This window comes from Spodoptera frugiperda, chromosome 30 (genome assembly GCF_023101765.2).
Source record: "Spodoptera frugiperda isolate SF20-4 chromosome 30, AGI-APGP_CSIRO_Sfru_2.0, whole genome shotgun sequence".
NCBI lineage: Eukaryota > Metazoa > Arthropoda > Insecta > Lepidoptera > Noctuidae > Spodoptera > Spodoptera frugiperda.
In genome coordinates, this window is record NC_064241.1 from 8,156,821 (window position 1) to 8,182,012 (window position 25,192).

Consider the following 25,192-nt stretch of genomic DNA (forward strand, 5'->3'; position numbering starts at 1 on the left):
AACGGTGTGTTATTTGTTTGTTATTTTCGAAAAATAAATAATGATTATTTAGTTACTGTTTAATCGAAATCATGTGAATGCAAGCCAAAAGATTGAAAACAGACCGATTTTATTATTGAACCGCGCATGCTGCTATGTAAATTGTTTTATGGATATTATTTTTACAAATAAATCATCGCGTACATGTTGCGATAGCATATAAAACAATATTTTTTGTATTTCCTTTATCTTACTATTTAAAAAAGAAAATGCAGACCGTTTACGTTATCATGACAAAACATCATTACGAATACATGTTGATGTTTACGTGTGTAAATCCAATGAAGTCTTTGAAATATGGATGCTCCCCACATAATTTATGGTATATTTACCTACCTACTTGGCATTACTCGTTTTGTGACGATTTGAATAAATTTTAGCAACAACAACTGCATATAAATGGAACCTTTATCCGAGGCAATCAAATTTTGATAGCGATCGGATAGGCACGACTAACAGTCGAAATACTCGAAATAGCGGGCATTACTTCCGAATTCTCGAATGCCGACGACTCGAATCGATAGTCGATACCAATAAAACAGCGTCGATTCGCGAATACATAAAACGTCGGATTCGAGTCTTGCGCTCTTTATATAAAGCTAGAGAGAAGGGTTCCATTTTTATTGCAAGGAATTTGCATATAAAGTAACCATTGAAGAAAGCGATCTCCGTTTGGCTTCGTGTATTTTTTCGTATTCATTGTTGCGAAGGCCGCGGCTCACATTCCGTTTTATGGATCGTGATGCTTTCTTAGCGTTTAAATAAATAATGGTATCAACAGTTTTTTTCTGTTGATTTATTTGAGAAAAGCTTTTATGTTTTGATGTGAGATGGTCAATTGTGTTTATTTTGATCGTTAACCTTCTATAGTTATTAAGATTGGGATCTACCCTACCCGTATAGTTAACCTATTCTTTTTGTTACAGGTTAATGGATTGGCAGTCGATCTGATTATGGATTAATAAAATTGGTAAATATGCTTTTATGAAATCAACTTATTTGCATTTTATGGTCATAAATATAACATTGTTGGAATGATATAAAACCGAAGGCGGCATGTAAAGTCATGATAAAACAAAATAAAGTGTGCAGTGACCACGGGGCGTTACCAGGGATTCCTAATAAAAATGATATTTAATTGAAGTCGATAACGCGTCGTGGCGAGAGGCCTAATAAACTGCCTTTATTATTATTGTGTTGGCCCGGCTCTCGATAAACATAACGTATCTATACGACTCACGTACTGTTCAAATGCTTGTTGGGATTTGGTTGTCTTCACATAAGTATCCCTCTATCTTATCGCCGAGACGTTACGAAAGAAAATCTTTTACTATTTTACCGACGGCGATAACTTTCTAGCTGTATTAGCATCTGGCTTCAAAGATATTAGGAACAGATATTAAGGTTATTGCGGATATTTTAAAAATAAATGTTCAAGGAAAAATCGACAGTTCATCGGCGGTTCATGTTTAAAAATCCTAACTTAGATAGTATTATCCCAAGGTTTCTTAATGGAATTCCACGCTGAATCGATGTCAAAAGCAGATTTATTCAATTAATAATTCATGAAAATTTATATCTAGTCCTCCCTAGGTTCAAGCTGGTCCAGTGTCAACCGGTCAATAAATTGCATTTAACGGCTTTGATATCTTGCAGAAACAAGTTCTCGCTTCGAATAAGTTTTGCGTCACACAAAGTAAAGGTACACTCACATTGTTGCTGGTGCATTTCGTCAGCATTGAGATAAAAGATGCCCAACACAATGGCCTTTAAGTGATAGTTATGGCACTTTTTATAGGCAGTTAGATTTATTTTTACTGCTTTGTTTGTTTTAATACGATTTTCGCGAGTCGAGAGCTCGTGACTACTGCTTTTTCATTCATTTATCGTTCAGTCTATTCAAATGAGCTCAGGCGATATTAATGTCGATGATATGAAAATTATCTGTCTCGTGACCGTTTAACAGACTGTTGAAAGCAATTGCGTCTACGGTTGTGTCTACCGAGTAACGTTGTAGGCGTGTTCTTTTATACAGTTTGATGGTAGATACACATATCATAATATTTCCTCTCAACTATCAATTAGCTCATGACCTACGATAGATTTATCGGTTAGTTTAATAGCTCTGTGATAAAGTGCGTCGGCCTTGCGTCTAGTACAGAACTGATACAAATATTCGGTCATCGTTATGTCTGATTAGTGGTTAGTCACGATTTGAGAATGTGAATAGTTGAATCAGATGTACAATCAAATATTGAGTTCATGGACATAGATATAATCAACTCTAACACGAAGAACTTTGGGACGTTTTTCGTACTAAAGTATGGCATAAATAATAAAAATATACAGGGTAAATATCGTTACCTATTTAGATAGAATTGTCTGTGTTATCTTGTATAGAGGGATTGGTTCTCATTAGCTGACCACGCGGGCCGCAGGTCGCCCCAGTGGTCCTAATAAGGAAATATAGGGTAATAAAACGGGCGGTGGCGAGCCTCCTTAATCAAATTGTCGAAATGGCCGATGGGAGCCTAGTTGATGCTATTGACATCACCATAATTATATACCTTACCTAAATATGTACCTAGTTACTTTTATAATTAGGTGCAATTTTAACTAACTAAATTTATTCTGTGTCAATCTACTTTATTCTGTGGTGTAAAAAACGTTTTTCGACAACCATTAAGACATGAAATTAAATTATTAGGTTTTCAAGCCCAAAACAAATGCCTGAAATTTAATTATGAGTATGCAACTAGAGTCACATATTCTTCTACATTCGTTTTAGTAAAAAAATATGTTACTTAGCTTTAATCACGTTAATTCATTCACATGCTTGTACTCTTCCTTACAGATATTAATTCTAATATAATTACATAAGTAACCTCATAAGCAATTTATGAACATGTCTGTGCTAAGGTGGAGGTCAGGTTCTTGTACAGAGCATAAATTAGGATCTGGATAATTAATGCTATTGTATCAACGATATCTCATTTAGTAGATATTAAGTAGGTAACTAAAATACCTTAATATATTAGGTACCTATCTAGACTTCTTAGTCTAATAAGTAAGCAGTTTGTTTATTGCTAATTCTTTTATGTCAACATCGAGAAAGAATAAATCGATAAGCGAGAAGTAATAACCCACTAATATTGATGTTCCATGCTAGAGAAATATTGAGTAGAACTTTTAGCTGTTGATGGAGCAACCCTTTCGTCATTTCAATATAATCTTGAACCGTTATCTTAAAACAAAGATCTCATCAAAAATTCAGCATGTGACTCTCGGGATGTATCCAATAAATCAGTTTTACAGCATTCCCGTGTCATTTCAGTCGTCGAACGGCATAAAATGATAATTTTACTGCGCTCCCCTTCCGTCTCGAGGAGTTTACGACAATTGTGAAATGTATCGACAGTTCGGGTGTCACCTAGATGGTGGACCAGCCGTCGAACGACGATCTAAATTTTAGAACACCATTTGCTCATAGCAATAAAGGTGAAATTCGCTTGCGACTGTGAATTTTCTCAGCAAATACCTATTTAATCCATCAGCAACATATGGTACCTGTCTCCCCGCTCTCCTCTCCTCCAGTTTTCCTCTTCAACTGTTATTTTAAGCGGGGCCATCAATCTTTCGGGTGGCTTTAGTGTTTAAATATAATAGTGAATCATAGTAAATACGTATTTATAGTAAGGGAACTAAAACATCGGGTTTATTTTCATTTTTATTAAGCATTTCAAAATTGAATGCTCGAACCAGTTCGTGGTGAAGTGTATTTTTCACAGCCGGAATAAAAATATAACGTTGAATGATTGCTCAAGAAAGAACTTGAGTTAATATTAAGAAATGATTTCGAAATTCGTTCAAGATATCGCCACATGATAGAGAAAAGTTGTACCCAACGAACCACAACAGACAGCAACAGAAAAGGTCGTTTCTAATTTAATTTATGCACTCTAAACCTCTTCCCTACAATACTTATTACATTCCTAACAAAAACTGTTATAATTTACAACTATTGATATTCTCAGGCGTGAACCCTTTTCGGCATAAACATTCATTATAAACAACATGCAATAAAACTCGAACAATGCTTAATTACCATTTATTTATTGCCCCAAATTAACAAAGCCGTAATGATTGAGAACCAAGGAGTTTTGTCAACAGAAACGATTATTTTGTTTGTACAAATTATGCAAATATCTTTTGTTGTTTATGAGTAATAAGGTTTAGTTTCTTTTGTGAAATTTTAAGGAGGTATAGTTGCTATGCATAGTTTGCTTCTATAGTTTTGGTTACATGGTTTCGGAAGAGTCCTTGCATTTGAAAGAAAAAGTAATTTTGTATAATTTTTTTGATGAAAAAGTTTTAAGTGAAAGCATTAAATAACATTCCACTGCAGTGAAAAAAAATAACCTCAAAATATTATGGACTTTACAGACTATTCCCGCGACTTACATATATTATAGTTATGTTGTAAACAAAACGTCATGTTTTATCGTTCATCGTCACCTTTTGCTATTGACCCAAGCAATGTTGTGCGTAAAGCACTCATACGTAATGTGTAGTGCGACAATCGCAGGGTTTACTACATCGTTTCACTTTTAACGCTATTAAACGAACACTATAAAATGTTGAGCACACCACCATGGATCATCGTCCACATTTAAGCACTTATTGATGTTCACTTAGAGTTTTTATTTGATTGTTCTAGATTTTCCTTGATCGCCTAAAGGGTTTTACTGTTTTTTATATCATATGATCTTTTAATTTTTATTTAGTTATGAAGAGATGTGAATATAGATGAACTGCTGATCTACATTTGAATAAATATAGAGATGCTTTTGAAAGACTTTTTTGTGATTCACAGTGCATAAATGCTGTAGCATGAATCCAGTATCGGTAATAGATAGGGTAGGGTTTCAAATTAAACACCCAAAAAATGCTCACCGTAGCGTGAACTAACATTGAGTCTCCCTCACTATTTTGTCAGCCTACACACTTAGACAAATTATTTTAAGAACTATCCCACCACACACATCGCTCTTTATAATTACTTTTCACCTCACATCCCTTAAAGCTATAAATATCATTCGGTGTCACTCATCCCCTACTCGTTACAAAACGAGCATTTCCATTGAAACATGTTACCCGAAGTTCCCAAGTACAATTAAACCTCCGACAAAGATAGTTAACAAGAGCAGAGAGGGCCTAATGACAAGGATTAAGACGTAAAGATAGGGCGAGATACGTCATTACAGCCCCAAACTCATGCATCTATGGATGTCGGCTCTCATTAGGGAGATACGCCCCGTGAGTGAGTTAATGATGTTCCTCTAATGGATCCCAGATAGTATGTACCTACGTTGGTGTGTATACTTGAAGGAAGATTTTGATTTTTGTGTGGGAAACGTTTGGTATATTTTTTTAAAGTCTGTGATTTGTTAGGACATTTTAATTGATGAGTTTTGTGAAAGTTTGGTGTCAGGTTCAAAACTGTTTTTGTTGCCTCTATCTAGGTACTTACCGTATGTACACAAATGTATCTCTAGATAATAAATAGGCCTATCAGATTAATCTTATTATTAACTTAGGTGAATTGTGTTGAAAAAAGGTAAAAAATATTCTAAATAAAACATTTAGTTTACGTAGAGCCATCAGGCACGTAAATGTACCTACATACTGTCTGAAATATGTAATTATTTATTAGTTATCAGATATTTGATTTATCGAAGAAATTATTATAGTTTTAATTAGGCGATCTAGATAAAATAAACAATCTGAAAGAGAAATCAAAACAACCAGAGAAATGAGCATCATTATCAGTATGCAGTTGCCGACGTTACGCTACGCTATGCGCTATACCTAGACTAGCCGCACAGCGTAACTCACGCACACAGGGACAGCTCGGCCGGTCTGTGAGCGAGTATGGATTAGCGCGGGCTGCCGCGCGAGCGAACGTCACAAAATGGCGGCCGTAAAAACAAGTGAAGAGTGAGTTACGGTCGGACGCGGGTCGCGGGGGGCGCGGCCCGAGGGGGGCACTCCCGACCAATGGCGCTCCGCTGAGCGAGCAACGCAATTCGCCCGCCAACTCCGCTCTTTCTTTTATGGTCGACGTTGTTTTTCTCTGGCGCGCTTTTTCCTGATTTTTTTGCGGGAAATTGTTTTGTTTGCTTTGTTAGGGGCGATACAATGTATGTTGGACAGTTTTTCCCCTTGGCTCACGTTGAAATATACGATCTTTTCTTCAAATAGTTTAAGTAGTTACAAAGAAATTGCTCGACCTAACATAGTACCTTTCTCAGGCAAGAATCCATAAGAAAAAAAGGTATTTCTTCAAAATTATTTAAAAACTTTAGATACTTCTTATCTACACATCATAATATAATAATAGCCGGAAGTTTAGCTTTATGATTAGCATTTAAATTGTACTACTGACTTCATTAAGTTTTAAAACTTTGATAACATATTAATTATGTAGATCAGTCAAGATATAACACGTAAATTATGTTTTTTATTAGCATTTTTTTATTAATACCTATTCATAATCCAAATAAGTAAGACAGCTGGTTGGTTTTCAAAACTTGTAGTCTAGGTAAATATACTTAATGTGGTCCTTTTAATATTGATAGAGCACATTATGTTGTCAAATAGTTATCTACATATTTATCACACTATAAGTATACACGATAACTTCGTTCAATTAAAATATTTGATGAACATAATACCTAAATATGTATATTTACTTCACATGATTATAATTTCAAAAGCTCATTAAATGCATGGGTATAATCCGGCTCTACCAGTTTATACTTTGGAGTAAACAAAAAATCCTGAGCGTCCCAAAACACAACAAAATATAATCTACGTCCTAAAAATAAAATGAGACATCTCCGCTTAATCCTCGGAGCAATAAAAAGTAAAAAGTTATTAGTTGGAGCGGAGAACTCATCGGGAAAAGTTGCAGCGTAATAATTTAGCTAAGACAGGCCACGTCTTAACGTCGCGTAATATCCTGCACTGACATATTTATTGTTTTCGAAGGGAGGGAGATTCTTCGAAGGGGAACACGCCACCTTAGTTACCGGGGGATGCAACAAAACACGACAGCGAGATCAAATATTTTGATCCTCACTACAAGATAAATGTCTACAACAAAAAATGAACAAGCTATGAAATTAACTCTGAAAGAAAAAAAATACTCAAACGGCTTTCGTTTTCCGTTGATTTAATGTTATTTCTACCTGTTTTTAGATTGAGATGTACGATTTTTGTGGAATTTCAGTTATTTTTTTATATAATTAATTATTACATAGAATTTTTACGACTCTACAGATACAAATCTTGATTCGCAAGATATTTTTTTTCTTATGACAGTCCATATTTTAAACGTAGTCAATTATATATTTAACTTATAGCAATAGGTACGTTAATAACGAATTCTAGTGGCGTAAAGCACTCAACCATTTATTATAGAGATTATCAGCAACAAGGTGAAAATCTAATGATAATAAATTTTCATTATCTAAGTATAGGTTATCTGTGTCGGTAAACTGTTTATAAAACCGTATTACTTGAGCGTGCTTTTATGGAAAAAGCGATTATTGGACTAAAAATAATAATTATTATAATACTACTCTGCTCATAACTAGGAATAAAAATAAATATACGCGAAATTACGCGATTGAATTTTTTCGTAGCATCCAAGTATGAGCCGTATTTTTAACAATAGGTACCCGTATATTCAGCTGGCTTCAATATATTTCCGCCAATTAGTATCACAGTATTGTTGAGCTTATACATCATTCTTACAACCGACGATTTTAAAAGGTGTTGGGGCATATATGACTGTATGTTTAAGGGAGTGTTTATACAGGCGTGTGTCAGCTGCAAAGTAAAATTAAAAAGCGGTCGAAGGAGTTGTGGTAGGGTCGTCAAGTATTCAGTGTAACTTATATATTGTATAGTAGTAACAATTAAAGCAACAGTGTTTCGTATTAAGTAGTTCCAGTGTAATTTTTAATGTTTTGAATTTGCTACGAAGTGGCTACGAAATTTCGTAGCACTTTAGTTTTAATAGTTTTACAGGAAAATAATTGAATGTTTTGAAAAATGTTTTGAAATTACAAATTAATTTTAATATATAAATATGCTCAATAATAATAATGTTGACAAAGTAACAGTAATATTCTTTACGTGGTGTCTAAAAGACGACCTAAAAATCCGAAATTTGAATAGTACATTCTTTGAACATGCTTCAAGAGTATTCACTAAAGTATTGTATTTTTACATGTCACAGTATCTGGAGCTAGATAAAGTAAACGAATGCATCTGGCAACCCTGGTAAAGCAGTGGCGTGGGGCGTCGAGTTCATTGACCGGCCGCCCGCGCCGCTCTGAAATATCGCCTTGCAATATCTCGCTCGGCTTAATCCGAGCGCCGCGCTAGTCTGACCTAACCTTTATAAACGCTTATAATAAGCTAGAAACATTTATAAATGTTAATATTAAAGTTATAGCATAATGAAAATGAATAGACAACGTTTGTTTGTGTAATTAAACTCGCGCACGGCGCCTGGTAAAGATTCTTGTAATATAAAATTCTTTGCTTTTCTTACTTTTGTTGTTGGTTGTATATTTTGGTTATTTCTTTTTTAATTTCAAAAACCTTTTTTATATGATCGTATTTTAACCAATATCGACCTGATAAAGATTGAAAAAGAAAGAAAATGTTCTTTGAGTCACTTCTGATTCATGTTTAGGTACATACTAACATACAATACATGAAAACACGTGTCGCTTGAAATAATGTTACATACGGTTACTGCGTCAAGCGTTAGATATGTTGTGTTGAAATATTGCTTAGATAGCAATGTATTATGTAACCTAATAGGAGGTTTATAAGTTTCAAAATCCAAATGTTAAGATTATTGGTTAGTATGGTTACTAATTAAACTGTTAATTTACATAAACTAACTTAAAAGTACTCACTACTTACTACGTACTATGGAACTAGTAATTAGGTACTTACGTTCTTATCTCCAAGTCTTTGCCTACCCCCATGATAGACAACCGAGAGGTTGTAGATATGTATATAAAGTTATTTATTTATGTTTTAAATTGTTAATTAATTGAAAGTATTTTTACAATATGGGAAAGCATATATACGTACCTCAGCCCACTTCTTCAAAAATGAACATAATGAATGCAATAGGTATGTGGGATGAAGTTTTCAGTTAATTTATATTTGAAGAGCTACAAATTATACAGGTTTTTATTTATAAGAATATCAATTAGAAGAGTATCAGTTATTGTCAACTGAGTATTAATGTTAAAAATGTAAATATGTAGGAAGATAGGTAGATACCCTACATATCATGTATGTGGTATACATGATCTATATTATTGAAGTGTTTCGAAACTACAATCACAATCGACAATCACTTATTTTAATTTGATTTAAGATTCATATCAGAAGAATAATATAATCGATTTATAAATTGAGGCACAAAAAATTCAATTTAATCCATTGCTATCGTTTTGCTTTTTTCTCATCGAACAAGTCAGTCGATTAATATTCCACCAATCGACCATGAGTCTGTTCTCTGCTGGCAAGTCATTGGAATTTAGTGAAGGTTACCGACTCATATATGTATCTACCTATAGCTTTACGAGTAGGTTGTAAGAATAATAAAGTAGTCACGTCATCGGGTCCAGGCACAAAGTAGGTTGCGGGAATTGCTACGAGCACGTTCGAATTAAGACGTTTTGCAAACCACAAGAAATGCTGGACCGGACTCGGTCGTTCGTTATTTACATAGCTACTAGCCTATAAATAAATACCGGCCCTCTCACACACACGTGCACAAAATGACGTTGTTTTAACTTTATTTTATTTTTAAACGCGCGAGCGGTGGAGCGCGCGCCGGCTGTAATTTCGCGGTGGTCGCGGCGCGCAGGCGTTTACGCACGCCGGACCAAGATGGCGGCGGACTCGTTCTAAAGTTTAATTTTTAAATTTCAAATACGGTGTTACAATAAATCGATAAGAGTACAAACTGTTTTCCATGGGAAATCATCGTTGTTTCGAATCGTGCGCCGTCTGCCTCCTTATCGCTCGTTTTACTCGGACATTGATTTTCACAGAGTGCTACATGAGTATAGTTGCATGTTTATAACTTCATTACACAGTTATGACTCAGAGTCATTATGTGCCAGAAGAATTAGGAGATTTATGGATTGCTAGTGAGTAATTTTTATGATTTGATGTTACAATTTTTAAAATAAGCGTGCCTGGTTTTTATATTAATTGCTTTGATGTTTTCATTTTGAAATGTTTTTATAATTTATTTTCTGAAAATGTGCGTTGCCGTCGCGTCGGTAGAAACATATTATTGATTTTTGTATAATATTAGTATATATACAAACTAATATTTTTTGAAAAGCATCTGTACCTACTCACAAAATACTAGAACAGCTAAAATCTAAAATGGATCAATAAGTTTTCCATACAGAAACTGGTTTGTGGAATATATCAGAAATGTATTCCAGTAAAATATTTGTTGAATACATTTTTAATCTTAAACTCTAAGTATAAAGAACTGCTGTGTGGTGATAGCATTATGGTATTATATATTCTAGTTTTAAGAAATATAATTAATTATATCCAAATTATAGCCTGAAACTTTGTTACTGAAGAATTTTAGGAAAAAGAAAACGTTATATAAAATTGATTTCAATATAATTATTACTGAAAGAGGTTTAGAAAAAGTATAAACGATACACAAACATGATTTAATAAAAATGTTTATATTCAACTTAAGTATAAAAAACAGAAATAATGTATCGGTAAAATATAAATAATTTTCAACAATATATAAGACAAAATTCAACATAAAAAAATTTACAACAGTCTACCTTTATCAAAGCCACGCAGCGACGCAGCGTCACTTAAAAGTGGTTAAAAAGTATGATTCAAGGCCTCGATTTTAGGATAAATAAATACTATTTTATATAATAATAAAATACATAGATATATGCTGGATATATTCATACAGAGTTGTGTATTTGGTTTATTACTAGGTTCTCCTGAAGTCTTGTCATGTCTTCTAATAACTTTATAACATGTTGGGTTTTGCTCAAAACGATTAACTACCTACCTAACACACTTTATTTCAGTAAATAATTTAAAGTTTACCTGGTTTGTTAGACCTACTAAATGTTTAATTATTTCTTTTAGAGAAATTATTCAGGGTTCCAAATGAGTGAAAACCTTGCTCCAAATAAATAAGTATCAATACAAATCAATGAATAAGATTTTTTTAATAAGAAATTTGTTTATTGCATGGTGTATTGTTAATTTCTTTTTGCTGAGAGTGGGTATATAGGTACATACTTACATATATCTACATAATATATGTATGTTATGAAGAAAGATAGGAATAAAAATTACATAGCAACAGATTGCCCACGTAGCGTGGCAAGATATCCAATTGAATATGATAAGTCCAATAGCTATGTAATTTCTTTAATTATAGTTAAAGAAATTACTTAAGGAAAAATTGTTATTTTCAACATGGCATGGAATAAATGCTCAGCTAAAGATCTGTCGGCCTCGTCCTCAATCTATTGAAACTGGGACAATATTTTCATTTTAAAAAAGTAAATGAAGAGTTAAATATTGGGTACCTACACTTTTCTTTCTTTTACTTAAGGGTTTTTATCACTTTTACTTGCATCTTGAGAATAAAGACAGACATGCGATTTTGTATAAAATATATAAAATAAATGCTGATTTAAGTCAAATTCCTTACGTGTAGAATTTAGTTTTTTTTTCAAATTCTAAATAGATTTTTATCTACAACAGACAAAGGTATTATGCAAACCGTTAATGATATATACTAAACTTATAGCCAATTTTTCGTTAATAAAACCACGTTACATAGGTACCAGCTTTCTTTATCTTCAGTATGACGGCTATAGGCTTTGACTCGTATGCGCCTACTTAACATACAGCATAAGGCCGTATATACCTACGCATTGTGACTTGTGACTAAGCTGCAAACAGAATCGCTTTACCCGCGCCCGCGCACTCGACCTCGTGTGTTTGCGGCGGCCTTTCATCTTTTATTTATAGTTTCTAGTCGGGTTGGCTAGTGTTGTGATCATCTTCCTAGTTATCGCCTGTATCCTGAGTGTGGGTGTTAGTAATTGTACGTAGCGGTCACACAGTGATTTATGTCATTTGGTGGGATGTCACATTTACTTTTGTTGGTTATGTTTACGTCTGCGTGTACTATGTGAATTACATGTTACAGGTACATTTGTTGCATGTTCAATTATCAAATATCTCTGCCTTTTTCCTTGGCTGGACAGCTTACAAAAGATTTTCCCAAATGAAAAATTTTACATTAGTAGCTACAGTTAAATCAACAATCATCAAACTCAGACGTTGTGGTCCTTCTACAGATCACACTGTACATGTAAAGCATTATTTTTAATTCGATACACATACATATAAAACTGGCCATGGCATTAAGTCCGCCTAATGTACGATCGCGCATAAAGCTTCAATAAATAAATAAGAAAAATACTTTTATAACATATGTAAATTTATATCTCGCTAATGCACTACGATTTCAGAGAATAAACATGTGGGATGTTCGTTTAATATTATAAACTACATCGTGACTGCTGCTATCAAGTATCTAACATGCATAAATAATGATTGCTTAATTGTCACGAAGCGGGCTCGTGAGTTGGTCACTCAACTGTCGTGTACCACGCTCACTTCAACTGTAGATACACAGAAATATCCAGTAATCAACCGTTTCCTCAATTAATACTGATTTGGAATAAATTCACGATAGAAATCGTCAGAAATAGAAATTAGATTAGTTTCATAATTTGATTTATAGAACTAGCTGTTATACTTATAAATACAATTATTATTTATCGATATCAGAAAACTATATACCTACTTATGTATTTCTTTCATTATCATAAATAACAAATTACGTTTTAATGAAGAACTCATTCTATAGTTGAAGTTTATTATTTGTTTATGAACAAGATTATAAATCATCAAGAAAATTCTGTTTTGATTTCAGTAATTGACTTATTCATCATACCATACATTTGTAGGGCAGACGTGCCTTTGACTTCGGTCTAAATTTGTCGTATGTGTAGTGGAACCTACGTGCTCCTTGGTATGGTAAAATTTTTATCGCAAGCCCGTTATCGTGCCGATCATAAATCTGTTTTCGAATCGTGAGTCGCCATTGCTGGCGTAGCGTTGCAAGCCCGTATTGAAAGCTGACATGGAAAATTGGACCGTTTCGTGTGAGTAATAAAGCATAATTTAGTATCGGCGGCGACCTTTATTTAGCGCATTTGGGAATCCATAAGGTTTATTGTCGCATTGTACGTAAGTATTTGCCAATGCACGTAAAATGCTAGGCGAGGCTCTCAAAACGCCAGACTTATTTACGGTCTAAGAGCGTTGTCGTTCAGTGTGCCCGTATCCGTAACTTGGAAAGATAATGGCCACCCCTGAATTATGTCCCTGAATCTTTTAGAGATGCCACGGAAAATATACGTTGGTGTCTAGAGGAAAAACGCGGCTCGAAATTATATTGGAAAAGTCGGCTACGTTTGTACTGAAGTGTCTATTTTATTTAACTGAACATTTTTAGACGGTTTGAGAAAACGACTGTATTTTGTTGTTTTACGGTATTTAAAATAAAAAATGTGTAAAGAACGCGATATATTAGCGTATGAACATTTAAAAAAGAGAAAAAGTGGGTCTCTTTGGTTGAGTCAATTAATTGTGGTTGAACATTTGTACCTAATTCCATTTTCATTAACAAATAATATTGAAAAGCTCGTAATCAATTAGTAGTAATCACTTTTCAAATAGTAAATCAATTCAACAATTACCTAACCAATACCTTAAAAGAAACAAAATGAATATTCTTACACAACGGAATAACTTCATTGGCGGAAACGGTGTCCCTTACACTACAGCAGAGGTGGATTTTTACTATACATAGAGATTTATACGAGTGCCGGTCGAGGTATTAATTGTGAGGGGTTTATTGGCACAGTCAATAACCATTTATAGCTTTCTCAGCGAGAGTCAATTACGTTGGATTAACTCCAAGATGAGTTTGTAGGTGTGAAATAACCACGTAACCTCGTAGGTACATACGTCCCAACATCCCTACCAACACAAGTGTTTGTTTAGTAGAATGGTTACAGTAATTAAACAACGAAATTGGATTGATAGCGAGCGTGTACCAACGTGTTATAACACAATGTGTCCTGTAATGAAATGTAATCAAGCGTTAAATTAAAATCTTTTGGTTTATCAGGATTTCGCTGGAGGTTCAGCCGTGTAAGGTATTGTTCTTGCATTTATTATTTTGTTCTGTAATTTCAATACGTGTAATAAACGTTGTAGTGTTATTTAGATTGTAGGTTAATTACATAAAAGAACTGAATAATATTTTCTTAGTACTGTTGTTGTAAATGTAATGACTTTCGGTTCAGAGGTGGCGTTAATGGCTTTGAGCTTGAAGTGTTGTGGGTATTATTATAATTATAAGAATGTTGAACAACAATATCTATGTGTATAAAATACATAAAGTAAGAAAATAAAATACACTGGTCTTGCAAATCACCTCAAAAAACTTTCAAAATATTCACCATGTTTTTTTGGGATTTCTAGACGCTTGATCTGTTACCGCAGTCCAAAACCTTGAGGTCATTTTATTATTACAGTTCCTCACAAAAATAGGTGGATATCGCGTTACAGAACGAGACCGAATTCCTTTAAGAACCGCGTCGTTAATCCGTCAGAAAGTTTCAGCCATGGTTTACGACGCCCGAAAACCGTCGACCTATAAAAAAATTGTGCTCTGCCCGCACACAGAAACTCCCAAACTCCCGAAAAGTTTGATTTATTACGAGATCTAACAATTAGATGGTGCGGGCCACTGAGGGATTGATTTATGATGATTCATAGTAATCATGAGCCTGTGATCCGTCCAGTAATTCTATTTTATGACAATTCCCCTGATGAATGGTTGCGTGCGGTTTTTGTCGCCATCTTGAATTGAGACGCTCGTGTTGCGGTTGTCACGATTCGACGCTTGGAAATACAGTTGTAAAAAATAGAAGTATGACTCAAGTCGCATTTCTTTATCTACTTCGATAGAAAATGGTGTTGTCGGAGTTTTTAGCATAGGTATGTAAAGAAAACTAATGAATAATGCGTTTCTGTGTTTGCTTAAAACACGTCAATGCCGAGTTACCCACATATATCGTGTCTATACTATCATTTACCAATACTTATCTAAGAACAATTAGAATGTAATGATGTATTGGATATTTTACTGTTGCAAAACATAAATCCTTTGAAAATATAAGTCATGGTATTCTGGAAAATTCTCCTATTTTCCTTCAGAAAAGAAGGATACTTTAATTAAAAAATCAGGGCATTTCAATTAACTAATTTACCAGCATCTTGTTCAATTGTTCATTGTTCGATTGTCTTCCTATTCTTCAGAAAGTTTTTCTTTGGAACTATTGTTTACCAAGTGATTCTAATTAGATAAACTTGTGATAGACCTTGTCAAAATGGTATGAAAAGATAATGTTTAAGAACAGTACGAATATAAGACTTAAGTTTGTAAATATTCATACTTGTCTTTCTAAATGTTTTGTTAAACTTCAGTTAGGTACATTACGAATTTATTCGATTCATTTTTCAAAGTCAAAATTATTTATTTCAATTAGATCAGGAAGGCACTTTTAAACGTCAAAGCAAATATAGTAAAATTAATAAATAACGTCTGTCTGTCGGTCAGTCCTCTAGTGAAGCTAGTTGCTCGTTCCAAAGTGTAGATTCCTATGGAGAAGAACGAGCAAGAAACTCCATAGGTTACTCTTTTCGTCTCCTTGTTTGTATCTATGTACATAGTAATTATGATAATGTACCTATGTACTTAATAGCATGACTGTTTTACGTCTGACGTGACTATACGAGTATGCTACCTATTCCCATTCCATTACCGTTAGTGCCGTGTCCTCAAGGCTGGTTTTCTAACGGCCAGCAGAAATCAATACGATAATTAAAAAATACCATTAGTTGATAGGTACCTACCTATTAGAACTAGTGGAAAAACATTTTTGTATAACTGTAGACTGGTATTGCAGACAATATACGGGTAGTTTTTTTAGTATTGAACAAATACTTGGATGATTTATCAGTAGCTATTGTAATTATTGCCGACCCGTTTTTAAAACACGCTGTATCTAAGCACGTTTCTGTGGACCACGGTACTTTTTAAATATACATATGATAGGCCCTCATTAATATTCACCACGTAAGTGCATCGCTGTTAATTTCTTTAATTAACTCTCAAGGGACTTTTCCTTTACCTATCCAATAAAAATAAATACATTTTTTTTTCTCACGGAGACGGCTTACGAGTTTCTAAACACACCTACCCACTCCGGTGACACAACCAAAAAGCTATAAATGGGGCACTAAACTTAACACTTACACATAAAGAGAATCGGAGTTACATACAGGTTTGATACCGCGACGCCGCCTGTCGTCGCCTCGCCGTTACCGATAAACAAATCGTCGACTTCACTCAACAAGCCCTCTATCGTGACAGTAAAAACTTAACTATCCGGTAACACGAACACACCTGAATATAAATCACGAGCCGGTAACGTACTTATCGAAATATGTACGACACGATCTCTCTTCATGAAAACTTTTAACGTTCACAACAACAACACGGCACCGAGTGCTCGGCTATCTAAATTATTTGGAATCACGCGCGGAACCGACTCCTGCAAACGCTTAGCTCTAACTATAGGTTATTAAAATACGTTTGCCAACCAAAAACGAAAGTAAAATTACCACAAAAGCCAAAATATTTCTCCAGAAAGAGTTATTTGAACATTATGCTAATTTCACCCTTTGGATTTTAACGACCTGAAGGATAGATAATACAGTCGATGATTTGGGTATTTTTTGCTGAATTGGGACTCGTTTCGTCTGGTTTTTCAAGATCACATATAAAGGCAAAAGCAATTTGCCTAATGCGTATCGACGATTTATGTAAAGGTTACGCAAGCCCGGGCCCTTTGTTAGGCTGTAGTTACACTTTCGGTTTCAGCGTACTCATTTGCATAACAGGGTGCACGCACAATGCTCGGACACCCTTTCTTGTACAATACTTTTTAGTTTCACTTTTAACATTGCATTGTTGACATTTTGTGCGAGTAATAAATAAATCAGACGTGAATTTATAAGGTCCGGTCCATGTGTAGAGGACAACAATGTAACCTTGTGTCCGCCGAGCCGTTGTGAACGTGGGTCGTTTATGTAAACGCCGGTAGGTACATACTGAAGCGTTAACGTGAACATTACTCGTGAGAAAATTTCGCTCGGTGAGTATAAAATGAAATATTTCCACTTGATGTCAGTCACTAAGAGTGCGCACACACTGAACTACAGCTAGAATCACTACTTCTGTTTTCAACGTTTGTTTATGTGTAACTAATTTGTTTTTAATTAAACAATAAACATAAACTTTGAATAAGTGGTCATTGATGGTAAAATGGTTGAAATAAATGCCAATAACACACGTCATTATGGCGTGTAATATCGTTTTACAACTTTAAGGCAATAAATAAATTGACTGCCGTTTGTACATTTTATTACGATTTAAAAGTCGATGACTGTTTGAGACGAATAATTGATTTATGCTGGTTATTAATGTTAATTTGATATTATCGTGTTAAGTAACGCTTGTAAATGTTTAGTTGCTAGTTTATACTACATAATGAAATTATGGGGTCCTATTATAGAATTATGATACAAGTTTTTAAGAATTCGACAGTTATTATCGTAGTGTAGATTGACTGTGTAGATAAATATTTATGTTTCGTGTGTATACAAATGTTACGTATATATGTGTAGATACATTAACATACATTTATCGTAATACTGGATAGAGTTGTAACATTTAAAGTAAAAAAGAAATAAATCCTAGTCGCTCTAAATTGTCACATATCCAGTCATAACCAAATAATAACTTCAGGGTCGTAAAATACCAAAAACCTTCGTTTATTACATCTCACTTCAAGACTAAGTTCTGACAAGAATTATAACTTAAACCAGATCCTAAGCCGAGTATTTACAGCAAGATTATTTTTACCACCCTGTCATACGAATCATAATTAGTGTACAAGAAGTTAAAACGGTAGGCGCCCAGCTACATCATACATATATGTTAATGACCCGACTTTTCTACAAATGTTTTAGTCTTTTAACCATTTAACACGTGTTAATAACTAATAAAAATGTTTTAATGGTACATAAAAAGTTGAGATTTATAACGTATAGCTAGTACGGCTTATGATTTGCTTGACGCGTGGCTATTTTACAACGTTATTTAATTCAACGTTAAAGTTTCATTGGCTTTCACTTTGACTAGTTATGATTGCAGCAGCAGTGAAATCTAATAATGTGTGTTATTATTGCGATAAATATTACAGTTATTACCAATCGCGTATCTACGAGGCCGTTCGGTTTCTTTTTAAGATTTTGTTGTGTCTACATTTTAGTGCTTGTTTTATTTGATTTTGAATTGATGTTGCTGTTTATGATTTTGTCTAATCTGTTGTGTAAATAAACAGTGTTTAGTTTTTAGTTTTGTAAACGAAATGTTTATTTTGGAAGTGTTGCTGCTCTGGATGCTACAGTAGTATAGGGTAGGGGCCCATCCTTCTGTAGTATACCTATATATACAGATTTATAACCATTATATGCTAAATATACCTACGTGTAGGTAGTTCTACTCGTATATTTAGAATATAGACTAAGGTAGAGCCTCTTATATTCTTTGAAATAGAAGATATTGTTATGTGCTATTTTCCTATTCTCTATAATAAACCATTAGACAGATTATCTAGTAATCTAAACTTTAGACCGTAATTGAAACAATCCATTTCAACTTATATATGAAAACGAAACCAAAACAAATACAATAAAACTTTTTATCACAAATGTTCCTTCCATATCACATTACCTGGACATATAAAACCACTTAAAAATGTTAGAGGTGGGCTCTCTCCATATTTTGAAACCCAATCAGAATGTCTCCAAACATTTGGATAGTGGGCAGTATAAAATCGATAAATTGTCCACCTCTACCATAATATTCGAATCTCGGAAGGTGTAGGAGGATGCGACATGAGATAAGAAATCTTTCATATGAATTGGAGCTTTACTTTTTTTGTAGTGACGAAAATGTATTTAAGTAAAGATAAATATTGTTTCATGAATAAAATTCAAGAGCTGTTTATTGAGCTGGATTTTTTTTCGAGTATTTTATCATAAATAGCTTATCAATAAATAGGAGATGGAAGATGGAGATCAGAAAGGTTAATTACCTATTTGTTTAATTGACTTCTTTATTGTTATAAAACAGTATACAGTAATTCTACTACCTAATATAGGTATTTTAACTCACGATAAAACAATACGCAAATAATTAAAGTGTAACTCAAAATCATTCAAAATCAAGTCAAACGAAAACGTTTAAAAAACGACATTCAAGAAAAACCTACGCGTTACGGTAACAGTTCGTCGCACTGCATCCCACGTTCGTGTGAAGGGACGTTCGAAGCGTGGGAGAGGCATCTGGCCTGGGATATCTGGCGGAGCTCGTAAACGAACCGAATTAGCGGCCCCACAGCCGGCCTGCCTAGCTGGGGAAACAAAAACCAGATTTATATATAGAAAACTGCTGAGTCTCTTGTTTCTATTTGGTACTTTATATAATATCTGTATATAATAGCCGTTCAGTTTAGGATGAGACTTTCTTGATTTGACAGTGTACAATATTTAATAGCATAAATATAATATTTTTTTATTCTAACACTTAAATGTAAATACTAGTAATCAATGTTGAGTCAACTTGTTCATTTACTGAATGTATAATTATCGTCCAATCTCTTGTAAAATACAATAAAATTGATTGAGAAACCAGATGATGGACGCAAAAAATAAATGAATCGATTCAAACAATCCTCATTCGATTTTATTGCTTCAAGCGCACTGATTACAGTTTGCTAGTTATAAGAAAATAATGTCTTAACCCGACGCCCAAGGGGCTTATTATATGAACAATAACTATATACCCACGCAGGAACTATTCGAACTTTTCCCATCAAATAAAATACTAAATTAAAACACAGAACACCCCTATTCGTCCGTCACAGTTTGATTTTTTAATGGCGATGTCCTCCATTTTAGGGTTAACTCTGAAATGTATGGGAAAGGGTGGCTGTGTACGGTGCGGGTTATTACTGTAATTGTGGAGGGAAAATGTCACTGGGTCTGTGAAATTAATTAGAGACGTCACTCCGGTCTGAATTTTACCCTTTGGTCTTATTAGGTAGTGGGTCCCTACTAAACGCCAAAGCTCGTCAGCTGAATCTTATTTATTCTTAGTAAAGTCTACACTCATACGAAATATTTTAAATCTATCTAAAACTTAGGTAAAAATACCTTTTGGAATAAGAGAGATAAGTGTCATATATTATCTTGAGAAGGTAGCATTATATAACTAAGATTCTGAGTACATAAGTCGCATCCTTCCATCTAAAAATGCTACGAGATTCTGTTTTATGTGGAATGAATAATGCATGAAACAAATTTAAATCTCAAAAGAAGCATCACAGACCATTTCCCCGGAACTATGAGTTAGCCAAAATTATATCTATCTCACAGATAACGGGAGCATCGTGGGGGAATGCCGGTCTTTTTATTATTTATGTAATATTTTGCAATTTTTTTAAATAAGAAGGGTGGATCCCTTCACTAAAGGGTGGGCCCGACATGAATGAATTTATAGTCCTTTGTAGATAAACATATCAATTTGTTAGTGTTTTGTTAGTGGCATAAATATGTGATACAATTGTTAGCCCGTACATAGTGGCAGTCGAGTTGATGACTCCGATGGACGCACTTGGAATTAAGAGTGATTTTATATCTGCTGGCGTTCCCATTTAAATGGACTTTGATTGGTGAAAAGCGTATTTTAAACCAATGTTATTGTGGACTCACAAGTTGAAATACAGTTCTAGTGTTGTAGAAGACAGTGAAATTACTTATACGTAGCTATAGTAAGGTAAGTGATCCAATTTCAATCCCTATTTTCGTGTAGGTTGTTAAAACCTTAACCCTTCCCGCGTGACTCTAATTACGTCCCCGATTGACGTATAGTTAGGCCTAAGTAAATAAACGTTAGTTTACAACAGCGTTGTTTACCGCATGCATCTCTTCCGCGTCCAACAGTATCCGCCAACCACTTCCTCGCTACGGTTAAAAAAATCGATATCCAAACACTAACCCGGTAATATTCGAGCGAGTTTACCCGTAAATCGATTGAAAAGCAAGCGAATAAAATCGATTTTCCCCCAAATTGAATAGTCGTAAAACGTAGGTAGCAGCAGTTTTAATGTCCAGATTGTTTACACGGCGGCGTCACGAGTGTAAACGCTTGTCGATAATTGATGATTTGATTTACAACATCACCAAACAACCGGTGTTTGGGCGATCGAGATACGTTCGCTGCGCCTTTGAATGGAACGGTATTACGTATCTAATGACTGTAGTATAATTACGTAGGTATTTATTGTTTGAGAAATTTTGCTACGTTTACTCTCATGTATTGCACACTGTTAGACTCTAGTAAATAAAATTACAAACCATCTATAGTGTAGCAGATTTTTAATATCTTCCAAAAAATATGATTGTTTGTGATTGTGTTGATTATAAACATGAATTTTATTTAAAGGTTGAAAGAACTCAGTGAATTTAATTATGCTCACGTATAGAAGCACCTAATGCTTATTTTTATAGGTCTGAAAAAGACGAAGATACCCACAATTTCTTAATACATAGGTTACGTAACTCTCATTTTCCTTGCCATGTACTAAAAAGCTCTGACGCTGTTTTCTGCTGACTTCACAGAATAAATGAACCTACGATGGTCGGTACGTTATTCCAGCCATTAGTTTTATGACTGTGAGCGGCTGCAGGAAAATAAATTCGGTCACGTAAGAAAATTGTCATTATACGTAAGATTTTTCTTGTTCTACACATAAAACACGCCTTATCTAGCGTCTAGAACATCAATAGGTAACGACTTACGATAAAATATGTAAAAATATTTGTAGTGCATAAGTACAAACTCAATTAGTGAAAGAATTTCACAATCGTTGAAACATGTGACCAATGCGCAATGTATGGAGTAGCCAGCACCGCGGCTACGCAGGTCGAATGGCTCGCAGGCCGGTGTGGATTACATTAGGCAGGCAGGCACGCCCGAGACTTTCGAATACAATGCGTAAGCCAACAATGAAATATTAACGAATATTCGCACTCAACCATTAAAAAACCGTAATCAAGCGATTCAAAGTTCAACGGCCATAGCCGTGCTCTCGTAAACGGTAAGCGGCACCTATAAATTTTATACGATAAACAAAGAAACAATCGCGCTGTTGTAATGTCAAACTTTTGCGGTAGGTTATGGAGCATTGTGAGTCCTTCCGTGTGGTTTTATGCATTTTTTATAGTGTCGCCTTACATGGCCGCGATTGGAGCAAATTAAGGCGGCGCCTATTCGTCGCTAGCGGCGGCGCACGCCCGTCGACCGTCGACCGAAGACCGGCGAGCGACGCGCGACGGCAGACCATAGCGCACAACGTTTCGTCACGAGTGCGCAATAAACTTTTATCGCTTGTTCTTTCAAGTATTATTTGACAGTGTTGATGCGTTAAATTGCGATTAATAGATGATTAGCCATTCGGGCGTGCGTTTATAGCGGTCTCGTAATAAATTCACTTTATTGCGTATCAATCACGCGATAGTCGTCGCGGTGGACGCGACTCAACTGAGTTTCGCCTCCACCGGCCTTTGCAGCCGTCCGTAGTAAATATTTTTTTATTGGGGGCTATAATTCTTACTGTAACTGGTAGCTTTTCTCTGCAAATGCTCTATGCTAAATAGGTTCCCGATAGATAGTAAAACTTCTTAAACGGATACACGCGTGCGTAACGAGCAAATAGAAAATTTATAGAAACTACCTGAAGAGATGTTATCTATGAGTCCTAGTCGAAGTATAAATAGGCTATTAGTATCAGAGCAGGAAAACTTTTTTTTTAATGACTTGCAAATAAAATTCTATTATGGAAAATAACCAACAATTATATAAGGTCTGTTATAAAACATAGTAAAATAATATTGGATATCGTATTCCTGTAAACCATTTGAGGGGAAAATAGTCTAATTATGGTATGTTCATATACAGGTTGTTGTTAACATGTTACCCAGTAATCTAACTAGAAGGTTACCTATGCGAAACACGCCATGGTAAACTCCATACAATCAGTAAACACACGCTACACGCAGACACCTGACAAAGTACAGTCGCCAGCAAAAGAGACAGCGAGATCACGGCACCTTTAGTTTAGAGTGTCATAAATTCACCGCCATTAATATTTGCTTAACTTACCATAAAGTGAAGTGGCGAACCGCTTCGGGCCGGCCAGTAAAACGTGCACTTAGTAAAGATTATCTCAGAGGTATGTGGCTGTAAATAATCGAAGTTACTGCACTGTACATACGTACCTACCTACTGAGTTAATTTACGAGTGGTCGTGTAGAGCTTTAAGCCAACAGAGCAACTAAGCAAGGTTTTGTGCTCACCGGTCCCTGTTTACTATAAATAAGAGTGATTACGAATATAAATTATGTATGTAAATTAGTTTGGACGGAGGTACTGAGTTTATGTCTATTATTTATTTGATTAATAGCCAATGTGAGAATGACAATAAAACGCTGGTAGCGTAGTTGGCAAGGGTATAGAATTTGTCTGTACAGCTAAACATATTCATTTGGATGGATTGTAGGTATATTAATTATTTTTAGCAAGTATAGCGCCCTTTTTGTTAGATTATGATAGTGAGGAAAGCCCTTATTTTCTGATTGATAAGGTAGAAACGACCTAGGATAGAAGGAGTTAGTTACAACCTTTTAAAATTGACTTATTTATCTCTTCAAGAGGCGTAGCTATTGTAGAACTATAACCTACTATTGTAGATGCCTAGGTACAACCTATAGTAGGTCCTGTGATGCATATCACTGATAAAAATATCTTATTTTCAGATCTCATCAAAATGGTATGAAACAAGAAAAACTTACGTGATTATCCTGCAAGACGTTGCCTTAAAGGTAAGAGTTTTTATTTTTATTATTTCTAAATACAACATTTTGACTGTTAATATAGGTACTTATATATTACGAGTATTGTTGAAAGTTAACTATAGGTACATTCGGCGAAAAGTAATACCTAAAAGTTATTCTTTAGGTAAGATGGGATATAAAAATGCTTTAGTTGACACCTACATACAATTCCTTTACGATAACTTAAATAAAACGACATTTAAATATTATTCGTGAGTGACTAAAAACTTCCAAGAAAAATGTTCCTCAAAAATCCTCAAAGATACTTCATGGAAAATTATAATAAAAATCCAATCAATTTCAATACAAATAAAACTAAAGTTCAAATAAAAAGAAATCCAATATCATAAACCTCAATTTTTTGTTTCCGCCATCTTAGAATAAGTATCTCAAAAATGTCCGCTCGCTCGGGGCCGTCCTACCGCGCATCGAACGGTATCGCCATACTTTTTTCTTTTTAATTTTTCATTCCCCTTCTCAAATCGAAAGAACTCACGCTGCGATCACCCAGCTCTCCCGTCGCTGTGCGAAAGAGATAGAACGACCCGCTTTTTTTCTCATTACTCTTTGGACGTATCTCAGGCGAGGGAAAGAGACAACAAATAAAGTAAAATGGCGTCGATAGCACGGCGTGGCAATGGCCCTGCAGCTGAAATTCTTAAGCACACATACATGGAATGTGAGTGTGTGAGTTTGATTGTACTGTCGATTGGGAGGGTCCCAGATCAGATGTCTTCAACCTTTCTTGAGCATTTGGTTCTTATAAGATTTCTGACGTCATTCCAATTTCTGCTTTTTCAATAAAATTTTC

General features: G+C 34.7%; 2 protein-coding genes across 10 annotated transcripts in view; both read left to right on the top strand.

Moving 5' to 3' along the window:
- Nucleotides 1-25,192, top strand: part of LOC126912804 (uncharacterized) — a 381,241-nt gene that overhangs the window by 170,012 nt on the left and 186,037 nt on the right. The window lies entirely within an intron of this gene.
- The window catches only part of LOC118269589 (homeobox protein abdominal-B), a 111,579-nt gene that overhangs the window by 38,744 nt on the left and 47,643 nt on the right, over nucleotides 1-25,192 (top strand). For 6 of the 9 annotated variants that reach the window (XM_050706814.1, XM_050706822.1, XM_050706815.1 and 3 more), the window contains exons 2-3: nucleotides 966-1,009; nucleotides 24,304-24,369. The gene's annotated coding sequence lies outside the window, so the exon portion shown is untranslated. Of the gene's footprint in view, nucleotides 1-965; nucleotides 1,010-9,968; nucleotides 10,290-24,303; nucleotides 24,370-25,192 lie in introns of those variants that run through there. The other 3 variants (XM_050706821.1, XM_035584765.2, XM_035584763.2) reach the window with 2 other exon arrangements.